The sequence below is a fragment of the Pollicipes pollicipes genome, unplaced genomic scaffold, assembly GCF_011947565.3.
Source record: "Pollicipes pollicipes isolate AB1234 unplaced genomic scaffold, Ppol_2.1 Scaffold_7261;HRSCAF=8764_pilon_pilon_pilon, whole genome shotgun sequence".
In the NCBI taxonomy this organism is placed as follows: domain Eukaryota; kingdom Metazoa; phylum Arthropoda; class Thecostraca; order Pollicipedomorpha; family Pollicipedidae; genus Pollicipes; species Pollicipes pollicipes.
Genome location: NW_023597054.1, coordinates 53,842,045 through 53,857,105, shown reverse-complemented (window position 1 = coordinate 53,857,105; position 15,061 = coordinate 53,842,045). Strand labels below are relative to the sequence as shown.

General features: G+C 56.4%; 1 pseudogene; it reads left to right on the top strand.

The window, feature by feature from the left end:
• LOC119111778 (adenosylhomocysteinase-like 1) overlaps positions 1 to 15,061 on the top strand; it is a 74,387-nt pseudogene that overhangs the window by 38,350 nt on the left and 20,976 nt on the right.

Genomic DNA, 15,061 nt, shown 5'->3' with positions numbered 1-15,061 from the left:
AAATGCTGTCACGGCTGATAACCGCCGCCACCGCAGATAGCTTTTGGCCGCCGCAAGTGGCTGCTATCACGGATGACTGTTCCCGTGCGGGGAGCCCCTGCCGCGGACAGGTGCCACCACATGTAGCCTCTGGTCACGCGCAGAACGAATGATTCACGCCGTAGGCTGTTGCCATGACATGTAGTCTCTGGTGACTGCCAGCACAGAGTGTCGGTACAGCCAGTATCGGCCCTGCCACCCGCTGTTCCTACATACATCTGCCGTCGCAGATAGCCGCCGGCGCTAATAGCTGCGGGCGTGATCGATCGCATCGGTTGATGGCGCGTGCCGGCGTGTCGGCGCTCCGATACGTCACCGCTCATCTGCATCAGGTGGCTGGTCGGCCCCTCCCGGGGGTGATGGCCGCTGCCGGTCATCTCGGCCGCGGTGGCGCGGCTGGCGCTCGACCACTCGTGTATGCTCGTCAGGCTGCGCGCCGCGGCCAAATTCGGACAGCCTCTGCCGCTCATCTCGGCTCGGTGGCATGTGCCGCGAGCGGCTGCGCTGGATCACTCACGCATGCACGCCGGAGGAGCGAGCCGTGGCCGAATTTACTCTCAAAGTCGGCGTTGTAGCGGGGTTGCGCGCGTGGGCGGGCTTCACGACGGGTGACCGGCGGCGGCGGGGGAGGGAGAGGGTGCGGCCAGGGAGAGGGCCAGGTCCGTCGGCTGGCCATGGCGGCACCGGCAGCGGCAGCGCGCCGCCGGCGGACTGACCCATGCCGCTGTCTGTCCGCAGATTCAGTTCGCCTCCAAGTTCAACCGGCGCTCGGGCGTGCGCCGGTTCTCGCTGCCCATCACGCCGGTGCGGCGTGAGGGCCCGCCGGCCGTCCATCGTCTCGATCGCGTCGTCCACGTGTAAGGAGCGGATGCGCCGGCCGGCCGCCGTGCGTGCTGTCGGGCCGGGCGCCGCGTGGTGGCCGGGTCCGCCGTCCGGGGCGTGCACGCTTCGGCCGGGCTGGGGGAGCGTGACGCGACACGGGCGGTGGGCGTGGCCGCAGTGCGCCGCCTGATCGCAGTGATGCAGTGGCCACCTGACCCGGCAGCAGGCAACTCCCGCTGTGCCCGGACATGGCAGCTTCAGTTTGGCCTAATGCGTGGTGTAGATGGCTGTTTTTAAACCTATGTTGCGCAGCTCGCTCAAATAGCAAGTGCCTGACCGATTGGTGGGTCGCGCTATTTTCCTTCTGTTGTTCCAAATTATCGTCATGTCTCAGGCTTCATAATTCAGGCAACTTTGCTTACTGCGATGCAAGTCTACTCATTGTCGCAATCGCAGTCTGGTCGCTCATCCCGGGCGCGTTGCTGCGCCCCGCGAGCGGCCAGCACGCGCCAACGCGCGCTGCCCGCCCGACGCTCAATTTTTCTCGATCGCTTTTTCTATTTCTTTCTTTTTATTTGCATGATCTGGCATGTCACCTTCACCACTTTGATCTAACATCAGGTGGTTTTGCAAGCTCTTCGCATTTGTACCGCCCCTGGTGATATCCTGATGTATTCCAACGCTTCTAGCCGTATTTCGGACGAGAAGTCTTCAACAGTGTAATTTGTTCCCAATTATTTATGCCAGTTGCGTTACATTCCCATAGCGCTCGAACTGCTTTGGGCCTTCACTTCCATTGTGATACTGCCTTGTATGAAGGCGTATCACATAGAGATGACTGCCAACATTCTGGTCGTGCCAACTTTACTGATATTTTTTTGTGTTTGAAATAACTTCACTAGCACGCAAATTCCGGGTTTAAAAGGGTGTTCGTTTCGATGGCATAATTTCTTCAACGTCGCCCTGTCGAGATGCGATATCACAGTTTTGACAGACGTGTCAGCATCTTTTGACCACTGTATGGGCGATTCACGTGGAAGTCCAGCAAGTTCCCCAGCACTTCTCGCATGGCATTCTTCGCCAACGCCCTGTGAGAAAATCAGCCCCGCACGAGTCGGCTGTTTGTGGTCACACATAAGGGAATGCTGTTACAAAATTCTCGACGTTTCTTGCTGCTGATGTCGTGCGATTAACTACTGTGCTAAATATTTTTAGAATTAGTTCAGCGTCCTCTGCCAATCAAGTGAATAGCTGCTGAAGGACATTGGACCTGTGTTTTTCCTTCCACAACCAATCGTGCAAGCTTTTGTATTGCCCAAATATGGCCTCATCTTTCTACCTGCTCGATATGTTGTAGAAGGTATTGTGCTTTCATTTATTGGTTGGGATTTTAAACGGCTGTTATGATGGATTTCTTGGTGTAAACGCATAGTTTATGTTTTTGCGGGTCACTGATGGCCGTTTTGACAGACAGACCCTTACGCGTTTGGTTGTGGCGCGCATTTTCATTTTCTCTTTGCGTCACGCGCTCACGCGGTTTTCCACGAAAATCTCCGACTGGACCTAGCCCCCATGTGGCCCGAGGCACCGGCCACAGTGCGCTGACAAATGGTGTAAGTCCCTGTGGAATGCCGAGGCTGATGGATGCCCGAAGCGAGCCGAGCCAGGTGCCGGCTCTGCAGGCTGCGGGCGCGGCCGGACCGCATGTGGCGCCCGGAGAGCCGGCCTGAGAACCATCAGCTTGAGGACCATCAGGTGAAGCGCACGGCCGCCGCTTGTGCCGTCCTGTATCGGCCAGGGAGCTAGAATCGCCTTGGAAATGGGGTGGGAGTGAAAAATTGCATCGCAAAAGACCGTGGGGGAGTGAAAATATCAATTCACAAAAGATGGAAGTTGTGAGCTCGTGACTGATTGCTTCAGCAAACAAGGACATCTATTTTAAGTTGGCATGGATTGCAATATCAGGAACCTTACAAATGTATTTTGTTTTTCACACATCTTAGGCCAGTCGAGTGAAACAGAATACATTAACACGCGCTGGGGTGGGGGTCAAATTCACCCCGACCCCACCCGAGGGTTTTTCCCGAATGGTTTCTGAACGGCGCGGTTAGCCAATGCCAAATTTTGCATAGCTGTAGAAGATTGCATAGCGGATCTTTTGACATAACATTTTTAGATGTACCTTGTAAGGTCGCTGACCTATGACAGGTCAAAGTCAGGCCACGGTTTTAGCGAAGGCAATTTATAGGGAATCGTTCAATCTGATTACAACCACGGAGTGTTTGACGAAGACATACATCTCTGAAATGCTTTCTTGGCACCCACGAATATTGAATGAGCAAATTATGTTGACCTAAGGTCAGGTATGAAGGTCACACCAAGGTCAAAACCAACCTGATTTATTACTCTAGGGCTTGCTGTATGGGATAGTTTCTGGTGCTCATTTCGAATTATTGGACAGCAGGAACCGCATTATGGATCTTCAGTTGACTTCTTAGTGGTCAGAACAGGTCATTGACTTAAGATGACCTGGGTCGAAACTTTTTGTTTTAGGAACATGCTGCCTAGCGTGATTTTTGTCGCTTATTTCAAATGCAAAACTCAGAGCAGTTTTGTGTCCTTTTGGTTACCATGACCTTCAAAACGTCAAACAAGGCCAATGGCCTCAAATGGGTTTGTAACCTTTTGCTTAAAGACGTTGCCTAGGTTCTGGGGACGCTTTGGAATCCAACCTGTAATTTAACCTGTTTGATTCTTATTTGACCTGAAGGTCATGACCTAGGAAGCTGAAACCTTAATCTGAGTGAGTCCACGTATAGGTCAAGACACCCTTGGATTTGGTGTATCTAGCTTTCTTAGTTCCCGAAATTCTGAGGGGAAGCCAAACTGACCCTCTCCCCCCCCCCCCCTCACTCGAGCGAAGGGTATCTAGCCGGCCAACCGGAACGCGTGTTAAAGCATAGTAATTTAATGACGGTATTATGGGCATAAACAATTATTAACACCAATAATTTGATGCTGCATCTTTCACTTCCCTTCACAACACGTGGAACAAAAACAAAGCAAAGGAATTCAATAACAAAATAACAGAAAATTCAACAAGCATAAAACACGCACTCCCCAAATATCAATATCAATCATGGCCACCAACCTGCGAGATTAAAATGCGAAACAAGTAGAGGTGTGCATGATAAACCCCCCCAGAGGGCAGAATTTCGCCATCAAACACTTCTGTTTTAGCTGCGTCAGGCTTGTCCCAAAGCTCTGTATGGCAGCATTAGGATAAGCCTCGCCAGGTATCTGGGTGAGTTGGACACTCGAAAGGCCCAGATTTATCATTATTGAGTACCGCCATGAACCAAGACAACGGTTAACCAAGGGTTTACAGGGCAAAAATGGTGGTAAAAATACGTTCCGTGCTTCAATTGTCTCCTTCATTCCCTGTGAATTGTTCACACTTGGGTGCATATCAAACATGTTTGGGAGGCTGGCGAATTAATCCAATTTATGTATGAATACGTACAGGTTTGCAGTTGGGGCATCTTGCAGAGAAATTGGTCAACATTTTTAGCAGCAGATGTTAACCTCTAAAGGCAATCGAAAAGGAAGGAAGCATAAAGTGGTATCACACTTGTGTGATACCAAGAAAAACAAAAGTAGCTAAATAACTATAAAGACTGGTACTTTTCTCGCAAAATTTTGTAATCAGCTTATTTTGACTTAAAATTTGTAACATGTGTACTGAAATGGTGACATTCGTCTTGTAAATTTAATTTAGAAGACGTTATTGAACTTTCTCACTCCTGCTTTTCTGGAGTGATGCAATTTAGTGGTCAAGTTTCCTCGGGAAAAGAAATACGTGGAGTTAAATTCTCTACCAGGCCTTGTTGTGTTTGCACCAGGCTCTGCTTTCGTGATGTGGTGGTGAGACCAAAAAAAGGATGCGTGAAAACCTTACATTTGGCACACAGCTGCAGATTGTGATGCATTTTGTAACAAAACCAAACTTTAATGCGTGCAAGCGGCTGGAGTCCGTGGGATTCTTGGGCTTGGAGGTACCTGGTGCCCTTGCTCCGTACATGCATAGACATGATTCAGATGTAGGTGAGGCAGGACATAGCCATGGTGTCCAGGTTCTGTGGAGCCTCGTTTATGCTTGGTGGTTTCAAGTGAGCTCGGTTTTGGATGACATCTGAAAACCTCAGAAAGGGAAATACGGGTTTGGCGTTTGCCGGTTAGACAATGGCATGCGGGAGTGAAAAATTCACGTAAAATATGGGGAAAGGAGTGAAAAAATTCCTCACTCATAGGGTGTTGCTTTACATTCAAAGTCGGCAATTCTAGGACACTGGAATCGGCGGCGCTGGGAGCGCTGAGCGGCGGGCCTGGCCCGCCCGCCCCCCCCCCCCCCCTTCTCATCCAACTCGGCGGGTGGGCGGCGCCTGACGCCACGCAGGTGGCCAGGTTAGGCCCGTGGCATATGACGTCACGCAAGAAGTGAAGCTGCGTCCGCGGCCAGTCGGCGGTGTATTGTCCGAAGGTCACGCCTAAGGACGGCTGACACGGAGCGTGGGGACGGGAGCCACCGAACCAAGATAACCCGGAGGACAGGGGGCAGGCAGGAGATCGCGGCTCTCCAGACCACGAACCCGCGGCATGTATTGTATCGTGATCGCCGACCTTTTACCTGCCACTGACGCGTCTTGGCCGACGGCCTTGGCGCGGTGCCGAAAAATACCTCGGTTACGCTCCTGGGCCGCACTTAACGCAAACTATGCGTTGATGGAGTTGTTTTTTGGTGTCGCGCTCCGGCTGTGGAGTCCCAGTAGTGCTCATCCTGACCTCTGAAACGGCTCGAGCGGGCGTGGCTGCGTTTCTGTTCGTTCCCCGAATGTCGCGCACTTGACAGTTACTGCGCACGCTCAACGAATGCCTGTGTTTTTTATCACGCAATGAGACCTTGTGCTTCTCAGTTTGCCGTGCATGTTTGCAGTTTTTGAATCGTATCTGCACACGTCTTTGTATAAAATACAAAAGGCGATTGATGTTGCATGACGCCCACTAGTTGTATGTGGCTCCTTTTGTGTCCGTTCCTGTCGCTGTTTGAACACAATGTGTATCGTGGTGATGGGTCCGTTATTTCCAATATGCATTACAACATTACAACAACATTTCCAACATTACATACTTAGGGACTACAACTCCAGTGAAGAACATTAACGCTGGTATGGTTTTCAATACCGAATCTGTACGGTGGCACCGGCCATCATGATTGCGATCAGCAAGAACAGTTATCACCCCGTGGACCTGAATCATGTGGCACTCAGATGGCCGTGCGGTACATGCAGCGGTGCCCGTCACAATTGTAATTTGTGGTTGTGGTGGGGGATGTTCCCACTAATAGGAACGTTTCTAAACCTTGAATCGTTTTTACCAAACGGGGCAAAATGGTGGGATGCGGGGGATGTGGCGCATGTGACATCGGGTTGGACACCAGTTAGACATGCAGCTTATGGAAACCATGGATACTTAACTAAGGTAACCCCGCGCTCTGCTGAATCATTGAGCCGGCCTCGGCGAAAACAAAGCTGCCGTGAGAGCACCGGACGCAGGTACCATTACAATGCCAATACATATTGATAGATGTAGTTGTTACGTTGAACCATACTCAGTCTTGCCAGTGCCGTTTCTTCCGTGAGTGAGGTTATGTCTCAGAGTCGTGTGTTGATACCATCGTGAGGTAAGCGCCGAGCCCGCGTTCACTTGTTGGTAACTGTCCTGTTCTAGGACCACATTGTGGTAGTGGGCTCAAGACGTGGTCTTGGTCCTCGAGTCCTGCACGTGATGTTTGCGACCCAGGCGATTATTTCCGCATGCGTCGTGTGCCAGCCGGACCTCCGGCACCGAGCGAATGCCGGCGAAGAAGGGCCGGAGCCGCGCCTTGCCCGGCCGGCCTCCTCCTGATGCGGTGCAGGCTCGCCGTCTGGCCGGACCGCTCACCATCCGCCGACCCGCACTCGCGGCCGCTCACCGTCCGCCGACCCCCCGCTCGGAACCGGGCTGCTGGCCGCGAACCCGCGCTCGGAACCGGCTGCTAGCCGCGGACCCGCGCTCGGAACGGCTGCTAGCCGCGGACCCGCCGCTTGCGGCCGCTCACCGTCAGCCGGCCCGCGCTCGCAGCGGCTGCCTACTGCCCGCGGGCCTGCGCTGGCGGCTGCTCGCCACGCTCGCGGCCGGCTGCTGGCCGCGGGCCAGCGCCGGCCGCCGCCGGACGGGCGTCGCGTGCCGGGCGGCGCCGTCGGCCAGCTCCTGCCCGACCCACGCCGGCGCCGCCTGAGGGCGGGCAGGACCCCGCCGACCCCCAGTCTCACCGCTGAGACACGGGCCGTGCGGCCGGCGGCGCTGTTTCGCTTGGCAGCGGCGGACGGCCGGCTGGTGCGGTCCTGAGTGACGGTGCCGTCGGCCGCAGCGGGCCCGCTTCCGCGCCACCTGAACGGCGGCGGCCTCAACCCGACCCCATATTGATCCCGACCCGGGTGTTGGGAGCGGCGGCCGCCGTAGTCCCCTCGCGCCAGACGTAACTACGCTCGACATGGGCGCTTCGTCCTCGGACACCGGCACTTTGGACGTCAGCTTGCAGTGGCGGCTCGGCGCTAAGCACTGGACTGCAGGCTTTCGCTGGTCCTGAATCACAGCTGGCTTACAGTTGAACGCCACTGGTTAGACTCGTTTCCTTGGTGATGTTCGTTTATGCATGATGTTTAATTCAGTACTGGTCGACATAATTTGATGCTTTGTTTTTTCGTCATTTGCATTTTGCAATGGCGCCGAGGGATGTTGCAGAAGAAATTATCTCGCTGTTGTTCCGCTGTGGCGGAGAATAGAAGACGCATCAGCAGTTACATAAATATCTTGTAGAATTTTCGTCGAAGCATGTTTTGGCCTAATTTGATTATTTTATTGGCGCAAAAGGCGTTTACGAAGTTACACATCGACAGAGGTAACCCAAGATACAAGTGCTGATACCTGTCCCCTTCCCAAAAAAGAAAAACATGTCGACCGGATTGAATTATTTAAATGGACTGACGGCGGAGAAGTGCATTCGACCGTCGAATGGTGCTGTGAAGCTGAAAGTGATATGTAACGTTTATTCACGGATGGAATGAAAACCTGATAGAAATAGCATGTAAGAACGAATCTATAGGACACTTCTAAGAAGGAACGCATTTTTTCATTTCGCCGATGTAAATGAAGAGATTTGAGCGTAAGCAATGGAAAACATTGGTTTGAGCAGAAAAGAAGCATAAGTGCGGAGTTTCCACATTGACTCCGGGTGCATCCGGGCGTCAACGAAGAAAAAAGACCGGGATATCCCGTGGAAATCGCTGGAACCTGAGTGGAGTTACGCTCTCTGCATCTCAATAGGCTGTCACGCGTCAGATGAGTGCCGCTAGTGATGATAGGCGCGCTTTTCCAGTCCGTGTGGGCAACGTGTGCGTGGTTAAAAATCGCACACACATGAACATACGCTTATGCATGTGAATTTTTTTGAAAAAATCCTTTAACATTGAGCCCACAAACAAGTGTGAATTGCAGTAGACTCTTCCGTTTTTAGTGTTCTGTTTGCCTGGATCGTTTGTCTATGGCTCGTGGTTGATGGATAAGTTTACCAACTACTTTGTTAACTGTCACCTTGCCACTGCGTACATGCGTGTTTGACCCATAAGTTATCGCATACATTATGTAGATTGGAAAGAAACGGGTGTGGAAGATGAGTTTCTGTCCTTGACGTTTTAGATGCCGTGAGCACCTGCGTTTTTGTGATATCCTTGATAAGATGAGCACTTAATTTTGCACTGATCTTGAACAGTGCACATATAACAATACCGTTTTCCGTGCGGTTAAATACGCATCTGAATATAAAAGCATATGCTCTGTATTAAACACTCTCCAGACTCCCTTAAATTTGTTTCTGCAAGCCGCGTTAATGTTCCGTGTTTTTCCGGTCCTGAGTGCGATTTCCAAGTGCGATTGAAAAGGCCGCCAAAAACACTCGTATACATGCCAAACAGAGGGCCACGCTTTTCTTGTGGGCGGCGGCAGCGTGTGCAGCGGAGCGGCGTCACCTGTGTGGGGCGCCGCCGGTCCGTGCTCTGCAGCTGCGGTACTGGGCCGCTCTGCCGGGCAGTGTGAGTCGCATCGGCTCGGCAGGCGTGCTGACCGGCCTCCAGACCGGCGCTCCAGCTACACCTGTGTGGGACGCTGCCGGTCCGCGTTCTGCAGCTGCGGTGCCGGGCCGCTCTGCGGACGGGCGCCGCGGTGTGAGTCGCATCGGTTCGGCAGACGCGCTGACCGGCCGCCAGACCGACGCCGCAGCGCCGCGGCCGGGGCCGCCAACTCACCGACGGGAGCTGTCAGACCTGGAGCGGCGTGGGAGCGGTGGACCTGGACCATCGGAGGCAGGCAGAGCCCCCCCCCCCCCCTTCCCTGACCGATGCCGTGACTGGGGCCGGCCGAGCGGCGGCGCTGGCAGGCGATCACCTGGCCGGGCGGCTGCGCTCGACAGCTCTGGCGCCCCCCGCTGAGCACGTCTGGCTCCGGCCTTTGACTCAGCGGTCGGCCGCGACGTGCCGCGGATTCATGTGAGTGTCGGAGTGACCGAGCCGGCGCGCCGCCTGCCGTCAGCCGGCCGGCCGGCGATGGACCCCCGGCAGCGGCTTGAGGCGAAGCCTCCGGTGAAAAATAAGAAAATATGGGGAGAGAAGTTCTCAGAAGACTCTGCACGGGAGTGTTCGCGCTGTTGGGACACCGCGCTGGAACGGATGAATGAATGATGTGCCTCCGACCGTGCGCAGGAGGGAATGGTCGCCTCTGATGGACGGCGTGACGCCGGTGGCGGGCTCCGCGGTAGCCCTCGGCGTCCGTTCATCGCCAGCGGCCACGGCGTCGACCGTCGCCGGTGCGGCCCCCCTCTGTCGTGTGTTTCCGGCGCAGCGACGCAGGAGAAGCCGTGACCGACGCTCGGGGCTCTGCCTTTGCCGAGTGTGCAGCTCTGTATGTGGTCGGTGCGCCTCGGGCGGAGCCGGGGTCGGGCGGGTCACACGCGAAGTCAGCGGCGTCCGCTCATTAACTGGGTACGAACGAACAGCCAGAATATCTGTCATGGAAGGCTCACGATGTGTGGTGAGCTGCGAGAGCTTTGGCGGCTGCTCTGGCTGAGCAGTGAACCTACATCTGTTGACCGCGGCATCCTGTCGTCGTGGGGCGGGATGTGCTGGTTGCGTCTTCCCGCCGCGCTGTGAAATCGATTGGTGCTGGCTGTGCTCCCAGTCGGCCCTGCAGGTCCACAATATTTGGCGGCGTCTTCCCGCTGCCGCTGCCGCATACGTCTACAGTGATCGGATGTGTCTTCCCACTGCCCCGAAGTGTGCAGCCGGCCGCTGGCCACTGCTCGCGTCGCAGAACCGCAGCCGTTGGCCGTATGCCCCCGATGACGTGGTGTGGAGTGCGGTCCGCTGACGGCCGGCCCTGGTGTGTCGCAGCCTCCTACACGGGCAGCAGCTCCGACGAGGATGACATCTCGCCCCGTGAGAAGACGCAGACGGCCGCCGACGGCTTCGCCGACTTCTGCATCCGCAACGTGCAGGCAGGCGGCCTTCGGGCGGCGCGAGATCGAGATCGCGGAACAAGGTATGCTGCGGCCGCGTGGAGGCGGAGCAGCTCCGTTCGGCGCCAGCTGCGTGCGGGGCTCCGCGGGCGCGAGCGTTGCGAAGGATTAGATCGAACTGGGTGGATCGAACTGACACCCACTGTCCATGCCACTGCAGTGTGGGTATGCGATGGTCCGTCACCGATAAGACACCGGTGGTGCTATGTGTTAGCTGTTTGCTTTTCGTCGCTTGTGTTGCTTTGTCGACTGCTCTTGCAGCTGCCGCAGCACGACTCCGGCCGTGCGCTGAGACGTCTCGGATGCGGTGTTCGGTCGCGTGCCTGCCTCTGAGTGTCGACCGTCGGTGACGGCGGCCTGACGCCGGCTCCGGCGCTGGTGCCGCGTCGCGACCTGACGCCTCGCCGCCCGCCGGCAGAGATGCCGGGCATCATGGCGCTGAGGAAGCGAGCCGCCGAGGACAAGCCGCTGAGGGGCGCCAAGATCGTCGGCTGCACGCACATCAACGCTCAGACGGCGGTGGGTGATCGGACGTCATGGCCGGCGTGCGCGCGTGCGTGCGATGCGTGCGTGCGTGCCGCCTCTTGTTCTGATCCCTCCAGCTCGGTTGTCGTCGCAGTCCCGTGCTGACCGTCCTTCCCCAGGTGTCGGAGCCCGCTGTGCCCGCAGTCACGCGATCAGATCAGCTTCCTGAGAGTGCGTCGTGGCGCGGGTCGGCCGGAGCAGTCTCTCTGGAGCCAGACAGAGGATGTGGCGGCTGCTGGCAGCGGTTTGAGACTCGACTGACGTTAGCGGTCACAGGAGGGAGGTCGGATGTTTGGCCAGCCGTCTCCGAACGGCGCCCGTAGGCGCGCAGGCTAATATCACAGAGTGAGATGCCGTCGCTGGCTATGCTGTTGACGTAATTCACCCTACTCGTAAAAAAATTACTAGGAAAATTGTATGATCACATAGCTATAACCTAGGATTTTCTACTTTAGTCAATTGTTAGTACGTCATGTTAGCGCTTGATTTGAAATTGGGCAAAAGCATGTCCATGACGGTATTTCGCTTTATGTAAGGGCCTGAGATCCCACGTTTTGTGCCGTTGCGTCGGCGCCGCGGCGTGGCACCTGGCCTCCTCGGCGGCCCGTGCCGTGTGGCGCCCCGCGTCTCGCGGCGCGCCGCCGGACACGGGCGCCGACCGACCGGCCGGCCGGCTGGATCGGTCCGCCTGGCGCACGCTTGCCGGCCGGCTGGATCGGTCCGCCTGGCGCACGCTTGCCGGCCGCCCAGCGCTCCTCAAAATGGGATCAGCGGCGTCGCTCGGTGACGCTAACGATGCGCGTGGCGAGCGCCGGATGGCCTGCGGGCCCGGAGAGCGCCGAGCCGAGGGGAGGGCGGGCCGCGATGGCATCGATCTTGGCCACGGAGAGCAGCCGACCGGCCGGCCGGCGACGTGTTGCGTCTACATGGGTCGGAAATACCCCGTCGACTCCGGAAGGTCACGTGACGGCCGTAATAATAAACATTGGCAGCGGACGAACGGACAAAAGTGCTAGACACTTAAGGAGGGATGTACGGATGTGTTGGGAATCACTTGTGAAGAGTGGACGCAATGTTGGTTGATGGCTCAAAAACGGCTTTTCAAGTCGATAGTGCTGAGGAGCGGCGCCACATTTATGAATGGGGAGTGATAGGGGGGGGGGGGGGAGACGATTTTCCGGGGTCTCTTGGGTAATTGGGTCTCCTCATAGGGGACCTTCAGGACAGTGTCGTATTCGAGGGTGAGGGGCACCAAGGGTATGTTCCTCCCTATCAAATTGTTACATGGATGGCATCCAAGTAAATAAATGTCGGCACTTAAAAATCCAGAATGGAGGCCTTCTGGTTATCCAGCTAAGGGTAAGAACTGGGTCTCATATCAAGAAAGGGCCTCTTGATGCCTAGAGAAATCTAGCCAAGGGGCCTCATCACAAAAATGGCCGTCCTGATCGGGAACCGGGACCATCTGGTGCATGAAAGAGGCATCCTGTTCCAAAAATGGGGCCTCCCGAATGTATAGCATGCTTCCGCGCCCAGAACAGGGGCGTCCTAGTTCGGAACGGGAGCCTCCCAAGCCAGCAAAGGGACCTCCTTGACTGAACTTTGGGCCTGTTGATCTAGAGAAGGATCTTTTGAAACGAGGAGCTTTGAATATCCTGTTTTCCACCTTATTTATGGAGGTGGCCTTACAATCCAGAATATAGACCTCTTGATGTAGGAAAGGGTCTTTTGAGTCCTGATTTATTACTCTCCATAACAGGTTTTAAAATCTGAATTTGGCTACTTTACGGATAACTAGTAGTTGTAGCCTGTGGTTCGGGCAAAACGAGCCGAAAAAATGAGGGGACAGAAGCACACGTTGTCCCTCTGCCGACAGGCAGGGGGTTGGCTGCCCCCACGCCCCCTGCTGCGCCACCCCTGATGGGCTCAATGTCTTAACTCTGTTCACTTTTAAAACCATCCGTGGTGTTAATATTGTACGTCGGTGGATATGGCATTGCAGCAACGAGAGGTCAGCTTCATGATCGCCATCTGTGTTCCGTTTATGACGTCCTTGGTCCTCCTTTTCGGGGGAGGCATCACATGTGTGATCTGTTTGTGATTTCGATCTGTGCTTTACAGAAGCCGTCTGCAATACTGTTGTAATTACCTTTATTGTTACCATGCTTTATTGCTGCTGCGTTTCTTCTCACAAGGTCCCGTCTGCATAGCACCGTTGGACTCTTGATGTATGCGATGTGGCGCTCGGGGAATCTGATTATCTCAAATTACGCGATTATGCAACGCACAGGTCGTTAGCGTACGTTCTCGACATATAGGAACGAAATGCGGTAGGTCAGATTTCCACGGTAGCGCGGAATCATGCTGTTTCCGGGAAAACTGTGCACGGCTACTGTGCTGCGTGAAAACTGTGCCATCGAAACGGATTCCGCGGGGTGGATATTAAGAATTTCGACGTTCATCGTGGTGCCAAAAGTCACTGTCATTCCACACGTATATTATTCCTTATGACCGGTTGGCGATCTTTCATATTTTCCCACACAGTGTGTGCGTCGACGCCGCGTGAGGAAGTGGCTTTGGCGAGGTTTCCGCCGGTCGGCCCGCAGGCCGTGTTTCACAGCGCCGACGTGTGACATCGACGCTGGCCGGGCGCCCCGCGCCTGGGGGCGTGCCAGCACGGGGAGAGGGGGGGGGGGGGGCGCAGCGGAGGCCAGTGGCTGCCGGCGAGGCCCACCGCTTCTGGTAAACGCTCGATTACCCGTCAGCAGGCCAGCTGTGTGCAGTTCTGAAAGGAGATCGCGTGGGCTGGGAGGCAATATCCGGATGTCGGCGTACCGCCTGAATGTGTGCCCTTGAAGCTCGCTCTCTCGTGTCGGTGTAGGAGGCTGCCGCGGCGACAGATCAACTGTGACGCGACTTGCAGCCGGGCTAAGGTCATGTTTCGTGGGCCCGCGTCCAGGGGGAGCTCACTTGTCCCCTGTCACGGGGGCCGGCATAATTCAACCGCAGCGGACGTCAGCCAGCAGACGCACCCGCTTGGGGTCGACCAGCGTACGGCGGCACTGCCGAAGCCGTGGCGTCCCGCCGCCGACACCTCAGCTGCGTCACTCATGTCCTCTTCCGGGGCTGTAGTGTGACCCTATGGCTGTGCTCGGTGACACGCCGGGGCCGGGTGGCAGACGGCGGCTGCGGGCGGTCATCGGCGCGGTGTCCGGCTGTACGGTGGCGCCACTGACTGGCCCTGCTCGGTCCCGACGTCTCTGTCCGAGGCGGCGGCCGCGCTGATGGTCGGCGACCGTGCCTGCCGACGGCGCGGTCTCCGGGCCCGTTGCCGCCGCTCCCCACCCGCTCCGTGTTCGTGTTGACCTTCGGTGATTGATCGTTGCTGGCTGGGTCACGAGTCACGAGCGCGTGCCGTCCGGTGCTGGCTGGCAGCAGGCCGGCCGGCTTCCTGTCAATGCACCGTGGCGAGGGCTTGAGCCGCTGCCACTCGCGTCGCTTGGCGGCACCCTCGCTCAGATATGTTTGGGCCTGTGTGGGCTCTGGAATGGTCGTGGCTTGGCCTGAGATTGTGAAGTCTATGGAGCTGCTCTCAATATGGCTCCGACTTTATGACTGCCAGTTGTTCTGTCCGTAACGACATCGCTATATCAAACGGTCCCTGAATGACACTTATAAAGCCCGTTTGATCTAACTTATGTAAGCATCGGTATGGGACGCTGTGTGTGGCCGCTGCCGTGTGTGGGCCGAACGAGACGAGCGAGCCGACCGTGCCCCTCAGGTGCTGATCGAGACGCTTATCTCTCTGGGCGCCACGGTACGCTGGGCCGCCTGCAACATCTACTCCACCCAGAACGAGGTGACGGCCGCCCTGGCCGAGAAAGGTGAGCCGTCGGGCGCCGCCGCCGGCCCGCTCCTCGTACTCCCGCCCTGCGACAGGGCAGCAGCGCGGCGACCTCGCCCTCAGCGCGACGGCGATTCTTGGTCGGCTTAGTCTGGGCTGACTTG